General features: G+C 35.5%; 1 long non-coding RNA gene across 2 annotated transcripts in view; it reads right to left on the bottom strand.

The window, feature by feature from the left end:
• LOC147577213 (uncharacterized) overlaps positions 1 to 18,778 on the bottom strand; it is a 410,290-nt gene that overhangs the window by 265,128 nt on the left and 126,384 nt on the right. The window lies entirely within an intron of this gene.

Genomic DNA, 18,778 nt, shown 5'->3' with positions numbered 1-18,778 from the left:
GTAATAATATCTATTCATGAAGAAAAATGCATCACACTTTTGCCTTTTAATTCTAGGCATTCATTCATTTGCCATATTCATCTAATACAACCTTATTTGAAAAAACAGAATATGCAGATATTAAATTTTTAATTATAAACATAACTGATAATTTAAATTTTATTTTCTTTCCATATTGATTAAACAGAAAAAAGTTGCTTTATCTTTCAACATGGACAAATGTATTTATTTTATGAATAATATAGGGAGTATTAATTTCTTCACAGCCTCCCATGGCCAATTTAACTGTAAGATGAATCATATTACCTGCCCTCTAATGAATGTACAAACTGTGGTTTTCATGGGTTAATTTTCTAGGTCTTTGTTTCATTCATGTCTTTTTTTATTTTTTTACGTTTATTTATTTCTGAGAGTCAGAAAGAGAGCATGAGTGGAAGAAGAACAGGAGGGAGGGAGACACAGAATCCAAACCAGGCTTCAGGCTCTAAGCTGTCAGCACAGAGCCCGATGTGGGGCTTGAACCCACAAACTGTGAGACCATGACCTGAGCCAAAATTGGTTGTTTAACTGACTGAACCACCCAGGCGCCCCTCATCCGTGTCTTTTGTATGGTACAATATAAATTTTGTACATTGTAAAATATTAGTTTTTACTAGTTTTTGCTTAATGATTTCTTTCAGTCTCATAAAACATTGACAGATAACTAGAGAGTGTCAAAACTTAGATTGTTTTGTACTGAAAGATTTTCTTTAAACGAAATTAAAATTGCTGAATATATTAAAGCTCTAATACTCATGCTATTATGTTGGTAATGTTCCATATTTCATAAAAAGTTTATATATGATTAATTAGTTCTTGAATTATATCAAGAGCACATGTTGCCAGTTTGTTCACTGACTGAATAATTGAGACATTGGCTGATGAGGTTAGATTTATCTTTTTACTCTCAAGCTCTGTATGAAATAAATAAAAATCTGATTACATTTTATTATTTATCACTAACTTTTTGCCTCCCCCTCCTCTTTCCTTCTTCCTCCACCTTCTACTTTTCTTTATTCTCCTCCTCCTTCCCTTTTTTCATACGCCCCCCATTTTTAATTTGTACCATTTACAGTAAGGAAAACAGCACCTTTGTATCCACTTAATGTTTGTCAGTACACCTTGACAAATACCTGTACTATTATTTTTTTAAGTTTATTTATTTATTTTGAGAGAGAGAATGAGAGAGTGGTGGAGAGGGAGACAGAGAGAACTCCGAGCAGGTTCCACACTGTCAATGCTGAACATGACCCAGGGCTTGAACTCTTGAACTCTGTGAGATCACAACCTGAGCCAAAATCAAGAGCCAGACACTTAACTGACTGAGCCACCCAGGTGCCCCAACACCTGTACTATTTTTTTAAGTTTATTTATTTTGAGAGAGGAGCCTGAAGGAGGGGAAGAGAGAGAGAGAGAGTGAGAGAGTGAGAATCTCAAGCAGGTTCTACACTGTCAGTGCGGAGCCTGATGTGGGGCTTGAACTCATGAATCATGAGATCATGGTTTGAGCCGAAATCAAGAGTCAGGTGCTCAACCGACTGAGCCACCCATGAGACCCCACCTGTAATATTTTTACTCTTGGTCTCTTAAGTATGGAGTAATCCCTATTGGATTATCATTATTGCTCCCGTGCTCTGTGTAAAGAGTTTGTTTGTTCAGGGGCGCCTGTGTGGCTCAGTCGGTTGAGCGTCCGACTTCGGTTTAGGTCATGATCTCACGGTCCGTGAGTTCGAGCCCCGCATCGGGCTCTGTGCTGACAGCTCAGAGCCTGGAGCCCGCTTCAGATTCTGTGTCTCCCTCTCTCTCTGCCCCTCCCCCGCTCATGCTCTGTCTCTCTCTGTCTCAAAAACAAATAAACATTAAAAGAATATTTAAAAAAAAAGAGTTTGTTCATACAGCTGTATTTTAACTAGACGAAAGTTAAGAACAAATTTTAATAATTAAAATGCATTTAATTAAATTTAATGTCCCCAAAGTTTGGAGATTTTATTGCTATTTTCGATGGAGCCGTATAAAATTGTTAATGCAAGTTTTTATAAAGATATATTATTAAAGCTTTAAATTTCCATCGAAAAATTAAATGAATACAGAAGTATATAAAGAAAAATGTCAAAGCTCTCTGCTTATCGTCTTTAAATGTTCACACAGAAGGCAGTACTGATAAGTGCACACTTCCATAATTTTTAAAAATATATATAGACATATCCATGCAAAACAAACACATAAATATATTTTTGAAGGAAAACTGGATCATAAAATACAGACTGTTTTAAAACCAGATTTTTAAAATGAATACTTTTTCAAGGATATCTGTATTTTTAAAATTATTTTAAAATTATGCGCTTAGGCAAGTATTTTAGGTATAATAAGTGACATAGATATGACATTCATATTATTGGCATTATATGCTTTTCATCTTTAACTACAAAATGGAGGAGCAAAGCAAAAACAAAAACCTAAGCATGGTTCAGGTGAAATTCCATTAAGTTGCAATAGGTGATTTATTTGAAATTCCAGAATTTGTTATTTTGGGGGCTTAGATTTTTCATCTGACAAACATGCATGAGGTGAGAAGACATTGGTCTGGTTGATGTCTGATAACCTGTAAAGACAGCACTTTATAATTCCATAATAAAGGTTACACACACAATTAACAGCAGTGGTGATCACAATAGTGGAATAAACTGTAAATTGTATTGTGTTTATTAAAAGATTTTAATATAATCTTAATGTTACCCAGAGTAGCTGAACTCTGAATAAAACAGAACTTTTTCTTTCATATACAATTCTAAGTTGTGCGGTAGCTTAGTCATCAAAGTTGTCAGAAATTTAGGCTCCTTCCATTTGGTTGTTCTGCCATCCTGAACAGTAGCTCCCATCTCATGGCCCGAAAAGGTTGTTGTGGCTCCTACTGTCATGGCCACCTTCTAGCCAGCCAGATGAATAAGATGGGAAATGAAATGCTGTCTCACACCCTTTAAAAGCAGGGGTGCCTGGGTGGCTCAGTCAGTTAAGATTCCAACTTTGGCTCAGGTCATGATCTGACGGTTTCATGAGTTCGAGCCCCACATCAGGCTCTGTGCATTGATTGCACAGAGAGTGCTTAGGAATCTCTCTCCTCTCTCCTCTCTCTCTCTCTCTCTCTCTCTCTGACTCTTCCCCGCTGGCACTCTCTGTCTCTCCCAAATAAATAAATAACAGAATTTTTTAAAAATTTTAAAAATTAAGCATTGTCGAGAATTTGCATACCCATCTAATCTATTCCATTAGCCAGACCTTTATCACCTGGTTATACCTAACCCCAGGCAAAGCTGGGATACAAGCTGGGATTCTATGTGTTTAGCAACAAAATGTTATTGCATTAAAAATTATAGGAAGGGATATGGGGGACAAATAATATTTGTCACATATTGACATTGTCATGAAGAGTTTGAAAAAGGTTTTGAAATGCTTTATCTTACTTTATAAGGAGGACCAGGGGTGGCCCAAGATGGATGCTTTAATATTCATGACATCTATGATTTTATAAAGAAAAATGAGGTGTCTAAGAGATTCTTGGATTAGAAATTAGCTTATCCTCTTTCACCCTGGCAATTTATCTCTCCTGTCAATTATAATTTGACTGTTTCCATCCTTTGTGTATGCCACCACTCCCCCACCGCCATTAGTAGAAAGAGTGTAATTGCAACAGTAGAATTGTCCTGTCTTTCCTATCCCTCTTGGTTAAATCACTTAACTTTATTTTATCTGAGTTTTTCCACCTGTTAAATTCTGAGCACAATGAGTGTGCTGTTTCTGTGGATATGCCTAGAAAACTATTACATAGAAATAAGTAAAGACAATTACAAATATTAAGAAATTTGATAGATGTTATGGTTAAAGGAAATAATTATAACCACCAGTTAGTTATTGCCTACTATGAACCAGACACTCTCTTAGATCCTTTAAATATATCTTGTTTCATTTAGTCTCTACAACAACCAACCATATACTTCATTTCATATTTTCTCTATTTTACATTTGAGGAAACTGAGGCTCAAGACAGGTCACATGATTTACCTACAATGTCACTTTCACCATGCTCAGGCTTTCCTATTTCAAGCTTTTGGGGGTTTTATTCTTTTATGCTTTTGAACAAAAGACTAGAATATCCTTCTGAGTTGGTTTACTGTAATGAGTTACTATATGAAATTATGTCAGATACTCTCACAAGTATCTGACATAATAACTCCATTGTGTGTAATAACTAAATAGTTCTAAGACTGACGATATTTTCTAAGGCAGATGATATGAAAATCAAATACTTTGGTTCTTTCTCCTGAAGGTCATCCCTGTCACGCTATTTTTGTCCTCGTTTAATGACTGACAAGTGATGCTGCTTAAAGTCCACTGCACTCATCATTAACTTGAATTGTCATCTATCTTAGTCCAGCCCTTTGTGAAATCAGCACTGAAACCCAAGGATAGCTCGGCATGTGCTTGCTCTGGTTGAGTGAACGTTGGGGCCTATAAAGACATGGAGGTTGAATTCTCATTTCGGTATATCACCTTGTAAGGTGGGCAATGTGCGCTGACACGGAAACCCAGAGATGGTTTCATCATGGCTAATGACAGTGTACCTAGCTGGTAGGTAATTGCAGGCCTTCAGCCTACAGTACTCCACTCTTCATGAGACTAATGTTTATTCAGAACAATAAATATAAGGTCTATGACATCTTTAAAGTTATGCTTAAATGTGTTCTGGCCACTGATGAATGACGGTAGCTGTTTCATGCCTTGCTAAAAATACCTGGTTTTTCACAAGCAGTAGGTTCTGAAAGGAGAAGCATTGACGGCGGGTGCTAGAAAAGTACACATACTAATTTTGTAAAATCTAGCTCAGACTGGTGTCCACTTCTTCAGGGGATGACATTAATAAGTTTTGTGATCCCATCTTGACTCTCATAAATGCTGAGCAGATGGGGTTGGGGGTGTCGTCTCTATATCCAAATCTGCACTCTGCTTGAGCTTTGTTTCTGACAAGAAAGCTAAAGAATGTGGCTCTCCAGCCCTTTTGGAGACACTGTGAGATAATGTACCTTTAAAAATTCCTTTTCTGGGGCACCTGGGTGACTCAGTCGGTCAAGCGTGGGACTCTTGATTTTGGCTCAGGTCATGATCTCCCAGTGGTGAGATCAAGGACTGTGTCAGGCTCTGAGCTGGGCACGGAGCCTGCTTAAGATTCTCTCTTGCCCTCTGCCCCTCCCCCACTTGCATGCACATGTGTGCTCTTTCTCTCCAAAAAAAAATTTCCTTTTCCGTCTAAATTAATCACAATGGACTTTATTGTTTGCAACTAAGAACCTTGAAGCTACATCCATGAAACCTGATTAAAAGTTCAGAAAGTGAGATTCATTCATCCATTCATTGGATCGGATGTTTGCTGTTTCCATTTATTAATTCTCTTGGCCCTTCCTGAGTAAATAATTGTCTTATTTAAGATTTTTTTTGAGCACCAACTGTATGTATGCCTTTTTATTAGTTCTTGGGGGGGGGGGTTAAAAATAAATACATTAGACAGGGATCCTATCTGCAAGGAGTTTGTACCAAGTTGATTCAACCATGCTAGAAAACACAAAGTGGCAAGTGCTATGGGAAGAAGTAAAGAGAAGTACTTTGCTATGAAGAATCAGAGGAGAGAGAGTGATTTGGTACAGCAAGAGAGTCACCTCTTTCAGAGAAAAGATGGCATAGGATATGGGACTAAAAGTTTGGAAAAATTGGGGCAGGAAGATCAAGAGATAGGTATCTCTTGGGTAGAGAAGGCATGAAGGAGAGAAAATATGTGACATATATGAGCAACAGGCATACTTAATTTTAATGCAGCATGAATGGACCAAAAAAGGAACAAAACAGGAAAGGCCAGATCACAGAGCTTTTAGCTTATGCCCTGGCATTTTGACTTTAATTTGTCGACCAGCGAGAATTCTTGAAGGATTTTGATGAGGGAGCATTTTGAGAAGGTATTATTTTATATATTTATCGGCTTAACTGACATGTAATTCACATATCATTCATCAACTTAAAATGTGAAATTCAGTTTTTGGGTGTTCATGATGTTTTGTAGTTTTCACGCTATAGATTTGGCACTTTTGTTAATTTTTTCTTAAGTATTTTATTTTTTGATGGTATTATTAATAAAATTGTTTTCTTAATTTCAATTTTGGATTGTTTAAGTGTATAGGAATACAATGGCCTTGAAATGAATTAAAGACCTGAATGTGAGACCTGAAACCAGAAAACTCCTAAAAGACAATGCAGTAAGCTCCCTGACATCAGTTTTGGCAATGGTTTTTATGTTTGTTTGTTTGTTGTTTCTTTGTTTTTTGGGTTTCTTTTTTTATTTAACACCGAAAAGAAAGGCAACAAAAGCAAAATCAAGAAATGGGACTATATTAAACTACAAAACGTCTGCACAGTGAATGAAACCATCAACAAAATGAAAAGGCTAACTATTGAATGGGAGAAAATATTTGCAAATCATATTATCTGATTAGAGGCTAATACCCCCAAAATATAAAGAACTCATACAATTTAGTAGCACAAAACAAACAATTAAAAAATGAAAAGATCTAAACATTTTTCTGAAGACATACAAATGGACAATAGGAACATGAAAGGATGCTCAATATCATAAATCATCAGGGAAATGCAAATCAAAACCATCATGAGATATCACCTCATACCTGCTAAAATAACTGTTATCAAAAAAAAATAACAAATAAAATATTAGCAAAGATGTAGAGAAAAGGGAACCCTTGTGCACTGTTTGTAGGAATGTGAATTGGTGCAGCCACTAGGAGAACAATATGCAGATCCCTCAAAAAATTAAAAGCAAAACTACCATATGATTCTGCAGTTCCACTTCTGAGTATTCATCCAAAGAAAACGAAAACACCAACTAAAAAAGATATATGTACCCCCATGTGTACTGCAGCACTATTTACACTAACCAAGATACTGGAAGCAACCCAAGTGTCCATTGTTGGATAAATGCATAAAAAAATGGAATATTATTCAACCATAAAAAAGGAAATCTCAGAGAATAAATTTTAAAAGTACTCATTGCAAGAAAAAAAATTGTAACTATGTATGGCGGAGGATGTTAACTGGATTTGTTGTGGTGATCATTTCGTAATATATATAAACAATGCATCATTACATTGTACACCCGAAACTGACATAATGTTATATGTCAGTTATATCGAAAGAAGAAGGAAAGAAAGAAAGAAAGAAAGAAAGAAAGAAAGAAAGAAAGAAAAAAGGAAAAGAAAAAAGGAAAGAAGAAGAAAAAGAAAAAAGAAAAAAGAAAAAAAGAAAAAAGAAAAAAGAAAAGACAGGAAGGAAGGAAGGAAGGAAGGAAGGAAGGAAGGAAGGAAGGAAGGGAATTTTGCCATTTGAGACATGATGGCTGGATCTTGAGGGCATTAAGCTAAGTGAAATAGGCGAAACAGAGAAAGACAAATACTGTACAATCTTGCTTATATGTGGTCTAAAACAAACAGCGACAAAACAAACAAACAAACAGCAACAAAACACTGAGCTTACAGATACAGAGAACAGATGGCCAGAGGTGAGGTGAAGGAGATGGAGGACAAAGTAGGTGAAGGAAGTTAAACTTCCAGCTATAAGATAAATCAGTAACAGGAACATAATGTACAACATGGTAACTATAGTTAATACTGTATGGCATTTTTGAAAGTTGCTAAGGGAGTAGATTTTAAAAGATTTTGGGGCGCCTGGGTGGCGCAGTCGGTTAAGCGTCCAACTTCAGCCAGGTCACGATCTCGCGGTCCGTGAGTTCGAGCCCCGCGTCGGGCTCTGTGCTGACAGCTCAGAGCCTGGAGCCTGTTTCCGATTCTGTGTCTCCCTCTCTCTCTGCCCCTCGCCTGTTCATGCTCTGTCTCTCTCTGTCCCCAAAATAAATAAACGTTGAAAAAAAAAAAATAAAAGATTTTATCGTAAGGGGGGGAAAATGCAATGGATTTATCTGCATTCATCTTGTATCTTGAAACCTTGCTGAACTCATTTGTTAGTGAATAAATTTCTAGTGCTTTCCTTAGCATTATCTACAGATAAGATCTTGTCATCTGCAAATAGAGATATTTTTATTTCTTCCTTTCCAATACGATTTCTTTCTTTTTCTTGCCAATTGCTCGGGCAAAACTTCCAGTAAAAGACTGACTAGAAGTAGCAAGAATAAACCTGCTGGTCATGTTTTTCACCATTAAGCTTGATGTTAGTTGTTCATTATTCATAGATGACATTTATTAGGTTGAGGAAGTTCTCTTCTTTTCTTAGTCTTTAGAGTACTTTTATTATGAAGGCCACCCCAATATCTGTATATGCAAGGGACTGGAAACTGAAGATACTGAAGATGTTATGCAAAAATCAAGGCAAAAGGTGATGACGGTCTAAGTTAGATCATAAAATACAGCATAGCCATAGATGAGAGGGATATTGAAGAGATGCAAATGGTAAGTACTGGCGACTGAGTTGATAAGGGTGAAGTGCAGAGGGAGGTGCCCATGTGGGCATCTGAGGGCGTTCAACACGATAGAATATGGTTAAGAAGAGTCTGAGTTAAAATCTCTGCTTGACTCTCACAATTATGTGATCTTAGCCAAGCAACCAAGCCTCTTTGTGGCCTCATTTCCTTGGCTATACAAATGCTGATAACAAGAACTGCCTCACAGATTTTCTGTGAATATTAAATGCATCCTAATATGTAAGTCTTAAACAATGCCTGGCTCTGAGTGTTACCTGCAATTATCATTATTTCAAAAGAATCTATTTGTCCCCATAGTTTATGAACAAATGCAAACGTATAGTCACCAAATCGATATTTTCCAGCCAAAAAGTAGACATAGAAATAATTTTCTACTCACAGTGAAATGAAAAATGCATTGACTTTATTGGTGTAAAGTATTATTTATCAGAGGTGAGGTTGAGAACACATCTTTTGAAATGATATGTTCACATTTTCAGGGCAACAGGTTTTTTTTCTCTATTCAAAACCCTGACTATTAATGAGAAGATGGCACAAAATACTCAGAAATGTTTAGAAATAGGTATCCAACTAATATATGCAAAATTTGTCTTTAGAGAGTAAAAATGCATATTAAATAAATCCAGTGAAACACAACCATAGCTAAATTGTCTCACACACAGACCTGCTAAACAAAAGGAATAAAATGTCTCGTCTCTAGGAAACTACTGCAGTTAATCAAGCCTTAACATATTTTATTCTTGAACTTTTCTTTTATCCAAGTCCAGAATAACACCTAATTAGAACATAGAAAATGGTGATACCATGGATTATTTTATCTAAAATGGCTACATTTAATCATTATCTCAACTTCTATGTTCATATACCTGCTCCATAGTGTAGAGTAATTCCTTAATAAATATATTTGAACATTATTCCAAAATCATAATTTAAGAAATGGACTAAAGAAAGCCTATAATGCCCAGAAGAAATATGGTGCCATATAAGATAAGATTCAGGTCACATATTTATACTTTGCGTTGATAAGAGTATAACTTGTTTCCATCCCAAACTAATAGGGATTAAAACCTTAACAAATGTTTTCCTCAATAGGCCAATTTCTCTCTTTCTAATCAGACTCTTAAATGTCGCCAATTTTAAACTAGTTTGGAAAATTTGAATAAATAAAATAGCATATTAAATGAAATTGCTTATACAATATACTTTTTATCTAATGATGTTGCATCTGAAAAAAAATACATATCATAGAATATATGATACAATTATACTGCTTCAAATTCCAAAATATACTCAATAAAATTTTACCACAGGAATACTGAGAATAAAGAATAAGTGAACACTACTATTAGAAACAATGGAAATAAAATAATTCAACTTTCTACAAGCAGTTTAGATTTAGGTTTCAAGAACTTAATAAAGGATGCATTAAAAAATAAGACCTCTATATTTCGGAGTCTGTATTAGAAAAATAATCAGAGACATTGACAATGACATAAGTTGAAAACGGCCTAGAAATTACAAAATAAAAAAGAATATTTTATGTATTTATAACAAATATCCTTTAAATATACTCATTTGTAACTAACTATAACATTTAAAAGTTGGAATTAGCCTATACAGTGAACTTTTGAACAATGTGGGGTTTGGGGCACTAATCCTCTACACAGATCTATGTATAACTTTGATTCCCCAGTTATAGTGGGGAACTAGTGATAGTCTACTGTTGACTGGAAGGCTCTAGTGATAACATAAATAGTCAATTAACACATATTTTGTGTTATATGTATTATGCACTGTATTCTTACAATAAAGCTAGAGAATAGAAAATGTTATTAAGGAAATCATAAGGAAAGAGAATATACAGTATGTATAGTACTATATTTATTGAGAAAAATCCACAAATAAGTGGGCCCATGCAGTTCAAACCTGTGCTGTTTAAGGGCCAACTGTATATTCCAAAATAGAGACATAATAGTACAACAATAGGGTGAAATATTTAGCAACTACTCAATAATGGTTTAAAGACATTTCACTGACTTATGAAATAATTCACTATATAAAGTAAAAAGGAGACACAAAACTCTAAATATTTCCTGTTTTAATTTATAACATTCATATATATTTATCTGCATGTTTTCTCAGTTATGGTTAGTTATAAGAAATCTTTTTTCTCTGAGGCCCGGGACTCCTGAAGCAAATGTGACATTATAACGCAAAGTTTTTAGTCACTAGATAGTCAACTAAAGAATTTCAAGCCCAGAAGGCTTAAATATTACATTGATTTAGCAATTTGGTTACGGCATAACTAGTTAACTTTAAAGACCAGTACAAGTTTAGAAATGTAAAAATGTTGACTGGCTTTTAGCTTTGTTGTAGGAGGCCCAGGGGATTGTTGTTGCTCTGGAATCCATAGCTCCTGGACCACCTTAGATGTGATCAAGGAGTCCATCTCCATTGCCTTGCCACTCTTGACTAATGTAAGAACTAAATCCACCTGCCGCCATAAAATGGAAGGCCCCATGACCATCTTTCTGTAACAATCAAAAGTAAAATGATCTGCACTGGATACTGGACTCAAGACACCACCCTTATACCTAGACCTGCTGATAAAAATGTAGCTCCTCCTTCAGTCAAACAAGAACAGATAATTGTAGGGTTCCCTCCATTCGCTTTTCTGTGCCAATAGCAAAAGGCCTGCATTAGTCAGTTTGGGCTATGATAACAAAATACCATACTGGGGGGCTTTAAACAAATAGACGTTTCTTAAATTTTAATCTTAAACAATAAAAAAATTTCTTAAGAGTCCTGTGGGCTGGAAAGACCAAGATCAAGGTGCCAACTTGGTCAAGTTCTTAGTGAAGGCTCTCTTCTTGACTTGCAGACAGAGTCACCTTTTCATTGTGTCCTCACTTGGCAGTGAAACAGAAAGAGAGCTAGTCTCTTCCTTTTCTGATAAGGACACTAACCCCATCATGAGGACCCCACCCTCATAACGTCATCTAAATCTAATTACCTCCCCAAACCCCACCTCCAAATATTATCACATTAGGGACTAGGGCTTCAAAATATAAATTTTGAGGAGACACAAGCCTTCAGTCCATAATACTAGGGCTCTTTTAGTTCTTCCCTAACGTGTGTCAGAAAACTGAGAGCTGTCAGTAAGGCTTGTATGTTTCAATGATAGTCTGTGAGTTCATTGTAAAGACTCAGACATTTTGAGAAGAATCTGCTTCTGATTGTACTTCTAGGCCTAAAAGCGTACGTCAGATATGACATACAAACCTATAGATGGATGTACAAATAATAGAAAGAAATCATCAAATTTCTCTTGGAAGTGAAATTACAAGCAAAAATTTTCTCTTACACTTCCCAATTTTTAAATCTATTCTAATTTAAAAAGATAATCATAGGGGCACGTGGATGGTGAAGTAGGTTAAGCATCCGACTGTTGATCTCAGCTCAGGTCATGATCTCACAGTATGTGAGTTCAAGCCCAGCATCGGGCTCTGGACTGATGGTGTGCAGCCTGTAGGTTAAGCATCCGACTGTTGATCTCAGCTCAGGTCATGATCTCACACTATGTGAGTTCAAGCCCAGCATCGGGCTCTGGACTGATGGTGTGCAGCCTGCTTGGAATTCTGTCTCTCCTCTCTGCCCCTCCCCAGCTTATGCTCTCTTGCTCTCTCTCTCTTTCTCAAAATAAATAAATAAACTTAATTTTTCACCAAAAAATAAAAACTCACAAACTTAATCATAAAAATGTATAAATCCAATGACATAGTGCCTGTTCAGCCATTAAGGGCTAGAGATTAGACTTAGGCCTATGGTGAAATAATCCATGTTAAAGAAGGGATCCATTAAATAGATTATAAACATATTATTTTTTGTACTTTAGGTTCTGAAAACTTTACATGAAGGCACACTAAATGGCACACCAGTTTACATCATGATAATGCTAAATCAACTCAGAATTCTGTCTTTGACAATGGCAATGAGGGTTACCTCATACATCATATAGTACCTCTAGCTTTACTTTTGGAGACCAAGTCCAACTGAAGTGAGACACATTAAAAGATGTGAGATGTGTCCATGGCATTTACCTGTCATCATCTTTAATTCACTATCATTCCATATTTAAACACAAAGGTTTAAATTTACTTGCACCATGCTCAGATGAATAAAGTAGCTCCTTTATTATGTCTCTAAGTTACTTGACCTTTCTCTTGAGCCTCCTGAACCTCAGAGGAGGGAAAAATCTTATTCAGTAAATCAAAGAGTCAGTTCAATGCAATAATGGAGAGAGTCACCTTAAGCAAAATGCTCAATTTGCTCATTCTACTTCTCTTTTCGTTTTCGTACCCAGGATGGCATCTGACACAGGAGAGACTTTGTACTGGAGGAGAAAATTCTCTGCTGTTGTTGTTAATCACTGCGGCATTTTCTGATTACTTTAGCTACCTCTCCCTTCTCCTTGCCTAGTGAGTGCTCACCTTGTTGTTATTTTTGGTTCCAGGGTAATGTTTTTTCTGGCCTGCCCATCTAGGCTTTGTCAGAGCCTGGTCTTTATCCTCAGTAACCCAGCCTTCTCTGCAATAATAGGTGACAGAAATCTCTCTAATGCTTCCCCACACCTTCTGTCTAGACCATGGCCAAGATGTCCTCTCCTCAGCCTCTCCAGGGTCCTTGGAAGGCTCTGACAGCTGACTGTACACCGTGTCCCCAACATGAGACTGGAGTTTCATCCATACAAGACAAGAACTTAGGTGAGTACAATACAGTTAAACATGAATCCATTTTTTCCTTAACAAAACTGAGATTCCAAATTTACTTGCCATGGAGCTGTTCTCCAAGGTCATGGAGATGCAGGATTTGGGGGTAAGAATTGGGAGAAAGAAGAAACTAACATTAAAGAAGTATTCCCAAATTCTAACATTGATATGGAGCAAAGTGTCCTTCCTTTTTTCCCTCATTTTCTTTTTTTAAATGTTATTTATTTATTTAGAGATAGAGAGAGAGTAGGGAGAAGGGGCAGAGGGAGAGGGAGAGAGAGACTCCCAAGTAGGCTGTGTGCTGTCAGCGTGAGATCATGAGATCATGACCTGAGCTGAAATCAACAGTCAGTCACTTAACCAACTGAGCCACCCAGGCACCTCCCCTCATTTTCTTTTTAATGCACCTCCCTTCTCTAGACTAAAACTCCAAAACAAGAGAAAATCAGGATCTATTTGCCTAACCTCTCTCTCTCTGGCATCTCTTTTTCTTCTTATTCCTATGGCTTTTATATTACTAAAAGGAGCAAGAATCTCTTTGTAGAAGTTTTGTGCCATATTCTCCTATCATTTTCCTCCCAATCTCAATGCATCGCCGCACTATCAATCAACTAGGTACACCAGAAATCTAGGAATCATCCTTGACATTTCTTTTTTCTTCATTCCCCATATGTAATTCTACCAAGTAATTTTGGCTGATCCTTGTACGAATCTCTCAGCTTTATTCACACCTCCATTTCTTCTTCCCTCAATATCTTACTTCAAGTAATAATCCTCATCTTCTGCCTATTGCAGAAGTCTGTACTATTGCAGTAGTCTGCTAATTGCTCTTCCTGAAACTACTTTTTTTTTAAGTATAGTTGACATGCAACGTTGTATTAGTTCCAGGGGGACAACATAGTTATTTGACAACTCTAAACATTGTGCCATGCTCACCACAAGTATAACTACCATCTGTCACCATATGCTTTTACATTACCATTGACTATATTCCCTATAGTGTACCATTTATCTCCATGACTTATTCATTCCATAACTGGAAGTCTGTGCCTCCCACTCCCCTTCCCCATTTTGCCCATCCCCCCACCACCATTCCCTTTAGCAACCATCAGTTTCTTCTGTGTATTTATTGGTCTGTTTCTGCTTTTTGTTTGTTTATTCATTTGTTTTGGTTTTTAGTTTCCACATACAGGTGAAATCATATGGGATTTGTCTTTCTTTGACTTATATCACTTAGCATGACACACTCTAGGTCCAACTGTATTGTTGCAAATATACAATGGAATATTACTTCGCCATAAAAAAAATGAAATCTTACCATTTCCTGCAACTATTTTTGCCTTCCACAAGTTGTATCTTGCAGCTCGATTGCTTTTTTAAAAACTTTTTGCTCTCTAAGGCTTTCCCTACCTAATTCCTGTCTCACCTCATACTATTTATTTCTTCACTCTCTATGCTGACCCATATTGACTTTTGATGCATCATGAATCATTTTCTTCATTGTTCCTGATTCACTCTAACTCATTCTTCAGATCTGAGCTCAAATATAATTTCTTCAAGGAAGGCTTTCCTGAATTTGTTGGATTAGATGAGGTTCCTTTACTATAGATCATTAGAATATTTTTTCATAGCACAAAATAGTTTGTAATTATATTAGGTAATATATTTCTTTGATAGCTGATATACTGTAAGTTCTACAGTGGTAGGGATCATACCTATTTGGGTTTTTATTATTATATGTATTACTATATTTTTATTAGTCCTAACATTTTTTAGAATAACTGGAATACAATGGTATTTAATAACTTTGTTAAATAAATTAGATGATACTGACATGATTTTGAATTTGATTGGATGTGGAATATAAATAATATGAAGTCAGAGATGATTGTAAGTATAGAAGGCTTGCACACATGATGTTCCTGTGTCAGATATTAAATATTTTGTTTCCCCAGTCATAAATATTAGAGAAAATATTTTTATGCTGATCTCCACTGAGTTATAATTGACATTATATATAAGATATTTCGAGGTTTATCATAAGCTTTATGTCATTAAAACTGAAATTAAGCACTTTCATGTGTATGTGTGTATGTACACACATATAGAGTAGCTGGGCCATAAATATTTAATTATCTAGAAGTACTTCAAATGCTATGACATAAATATATACATGATCAATCCCATATTCCATGTGATATTAAAATAAATAATCTAAAATTTTCTGTATTTGCTGTGTATATTATCAGTGAGTCTCAAAAATAAAAATGATTATATGCAGTAATATAATTGATTTATTACCACTAATTATTTCAGTGATAACTTCAAAGTGCTTGAAGAGATTCAAATTATTATATGAAACACCAATTAAAATAGATTTGACAGCTGATAATAAACCCTACTTTGATTATCTTCACCAAATTTTATGATAAATTTGCACTTTTTAATAGTGATACTGGGACGAGATTGAGTGGTAAAAATAATTTTAGTAAATGACTCTAAGATTTTATTACCATACCATTTTCAATATCGTAAGAATATGTTAGTTTTAATTTGGTCTGAGATTAAAATACAACGCATGATTTTTTGAAGAGTTTCCCCAGTAACTGTAAGTGAGAAGTATTCCCATTTTATAAGGCTATTAAAATGTTGAATCTGCTAATTTTAAAAAATATGGATGGGTATATTTCCCAAACTCCAGGAAGGCAAATACCACGTCACACAGCATAAATTTCAGTTTTATCACTACTTAAAACATATCATTTGAAAACTTTCCAAATTATCATTAAAATTTATATTTAAGACATTAAAATCCACCTGAGCAAAACTGGTAGTATTTCATTTTACACACACACACACACACACACACACACACACACACCCCAAAATAAACAGACTGTATGATATTAAAATTGACCTGAGGATATTTTTCATTTCCAAATTAGATTCAGATGAACCTTTCTTTTTTTTCAGGAGTGCTCCCATTTATATATTTTAAAAGGTTACACATAACTCTTACATAAGTAAGGATATGAAGTTTGCCTTCTTAGAAAGTGTTTTTCCCATTAAAAAACAAACCAAAAAACAGATGCACCATTGTCTGTTTCACAGTCAGAGCCAATCTGAAATGGCTGATGCTAGCTCAGGGAAGTCATAAAGAGATCAAATGACTTCTGGGCCAATGGAAAGCCCTACAGTCTAAGTGCTTTTCAGGCCAATTTGAAGAAGTAATTAGACTTACTGGAAGCTTGTGTGAATAATGCTGCAAGTACAATTATGAATGCCCAGACATACTGCGTTCAATATAGAAGACCCTGTCTACGGATTCTGATGGGATAGATGCAAAATTCAAGACTTTGATATTAGAAAGAGTAAAATGATGGTGATGTTATATTAAAAATTGTGGTTCATTTCCGGAATTAGTTGTCATTAGGTGAAAAGCCAGCTATTTGTCAGTTGAAATACAAATATGCTGTCCTCCTATCTGTCTTTAGCATTCAGCTTTTCTTGTTTTAAATGTATACAAATGACTGTAAATCTAAGGAGTTTACAGATAACAATAGAAAAGGCTTCTAAGAACTGAAAATCAATAAACACATGGCAATTGCAGGCCATTGTAATGTAATTAGGGGATGTTGTGTGGATGCCTCTGAAGTGCCTATAAATGAATGTGACTTCGGTACTGCTGCCAAATGAGTCCAATGTCCCACAAATGAACTGAAAACAAAGTGCCTGGAACACTGTATCTGCAGTGTCACTTTAAGATGACTGCTGTGCTGTATTACTGCAGTGATTTGCTGGAAATAGCATGGCATATATATATATATACCCAGATACTGTATTTAAGCCTCATCTTATTCTAATGAAAAAACATGTTCACCATTCATGAGAGTCTGTATGTCACCAGAGTCAGTATTCAGCATGACTGAAAAAGATGGAAAAATGCTTTATTCAATGTATGACTAGAAGCCGATTCTGACAATATTAAGATGTTCATTACGAAGTTTTAATAATAAAGCAAAAAGAATATAGAATATAGTTGGTTTCTATTGATTTCAAACGTGGAATAATAGTCAATATTCAATACTCGGATGCTTTCTAGGGAGTTTTGTTTTTCTTTTTCTAATAGAAAACTCGTGTTAACTAGGACCTGGTAGTTCAAATAAACATGTACTATTTTCATTATCCTTTTACAAACTCCTATTTTCTTAGCTTTTATTATGTGCCCGGTAATAATTAATTTATAAATGTGAATTCACTTAATCCACATAATAATCCTGTGACATAAGTACTTTAGTCCTATTGGCACTTGAGGAAGACAAAACACAGAGAAGGAAGGTTAAATAATGAACCTAGGGTCCCAGAACTGAGTGAGTGAAGGAGCCCAACTTAAACCCAGAGGGTCTGCTTCAGAGTACTGGATCTGAGTGTTGAGCTGCAACATATATATTAGTATGTATGCAATGAGAATCATCACAGAATTTTAAAAAACGTTTTGATATCCAGATCCACCCACCCACCCCAACTCTCCACCCTAGATTTTGAATTAGTGAGTCTGGGATTAGGAGCAGGCATCTCCAATTTTAATAAGATTTTACAGTGATTTTGGTGCTGGTATTTTGTCTGCCACCCTTAGAGACATACTGATTTAGAAATGCCAGGTTATGTCCGTAACACTGGATTCTTTATTCTCGTTCCATTTTGTGTTCATCCACAGTAATTTTTGTCACCAAATGATTAAAGCTACACCAGCACTCATTCTGCTCCTAAATAGAGTGAGTTCAGAGACAAAAAGCCCATATGGCCCAAGCTGCCATTTTCAATTATCGCTGAGGTCTGACCCTTCACAGATCAAACACTTTTAGGAATATTATTTATTAATCTACAGTAATTAGTGAGCCAAGAACTATATAAATTTGTGTTAACAGAAATAGTCATGAGCATCTTTACTTAACACGACTAAGATACATGTCTGGGAGTCTTTGCACTCTTTTCTATTAAACTTGTTTTTTTTTTTTACTTCATCCACAATGATCTAGGATGAAAATTTCTTTTTGTTTTTCAAATGAATACTCCCTACTAGCACCACAACAGTTAATTGAGTACTTTCATTTTATAAAATATCTTTGAGTGTAATGACTGCAAGTACTTTGTTGAATATTCATTAACTATCCTTTTCTCACAGGGCATATAAATCCTCTGAAATGCAATACATATACACTTTAAACTTTGACATAAAATACTCATATTTCTAAGATAAAGGAGTTTTTCTTCTTTAAGCACTCTCTCAAATCATATATAATCAGGAACATTGGCAACATTGCCGCTATGAGAAGGACAGAGAGAACATCAAGAAATCCAAATGAATTCAAACCCATTAAATGTAATGGTGTGGTAAATCTCAGTGTACCATCTGCTGTAG

The sequence above is a fragment of the Puma concolor genome, chromosome C2 (genome assembly GCF_028749965.1).
Source record: "Puma concolor isolate L17-30 chromosome C2, mPumCon1.1.hap2, whole genome shotgun sequence".
Lineage (NCBI taxonomy): Eukaryota > Metazoa > Chordata > Mammalia > Carnivora > Felidae > Puma > Puma concolor.
This window is presented reverse-complemented; position numbering and strand designations above follow the sequence as displayed.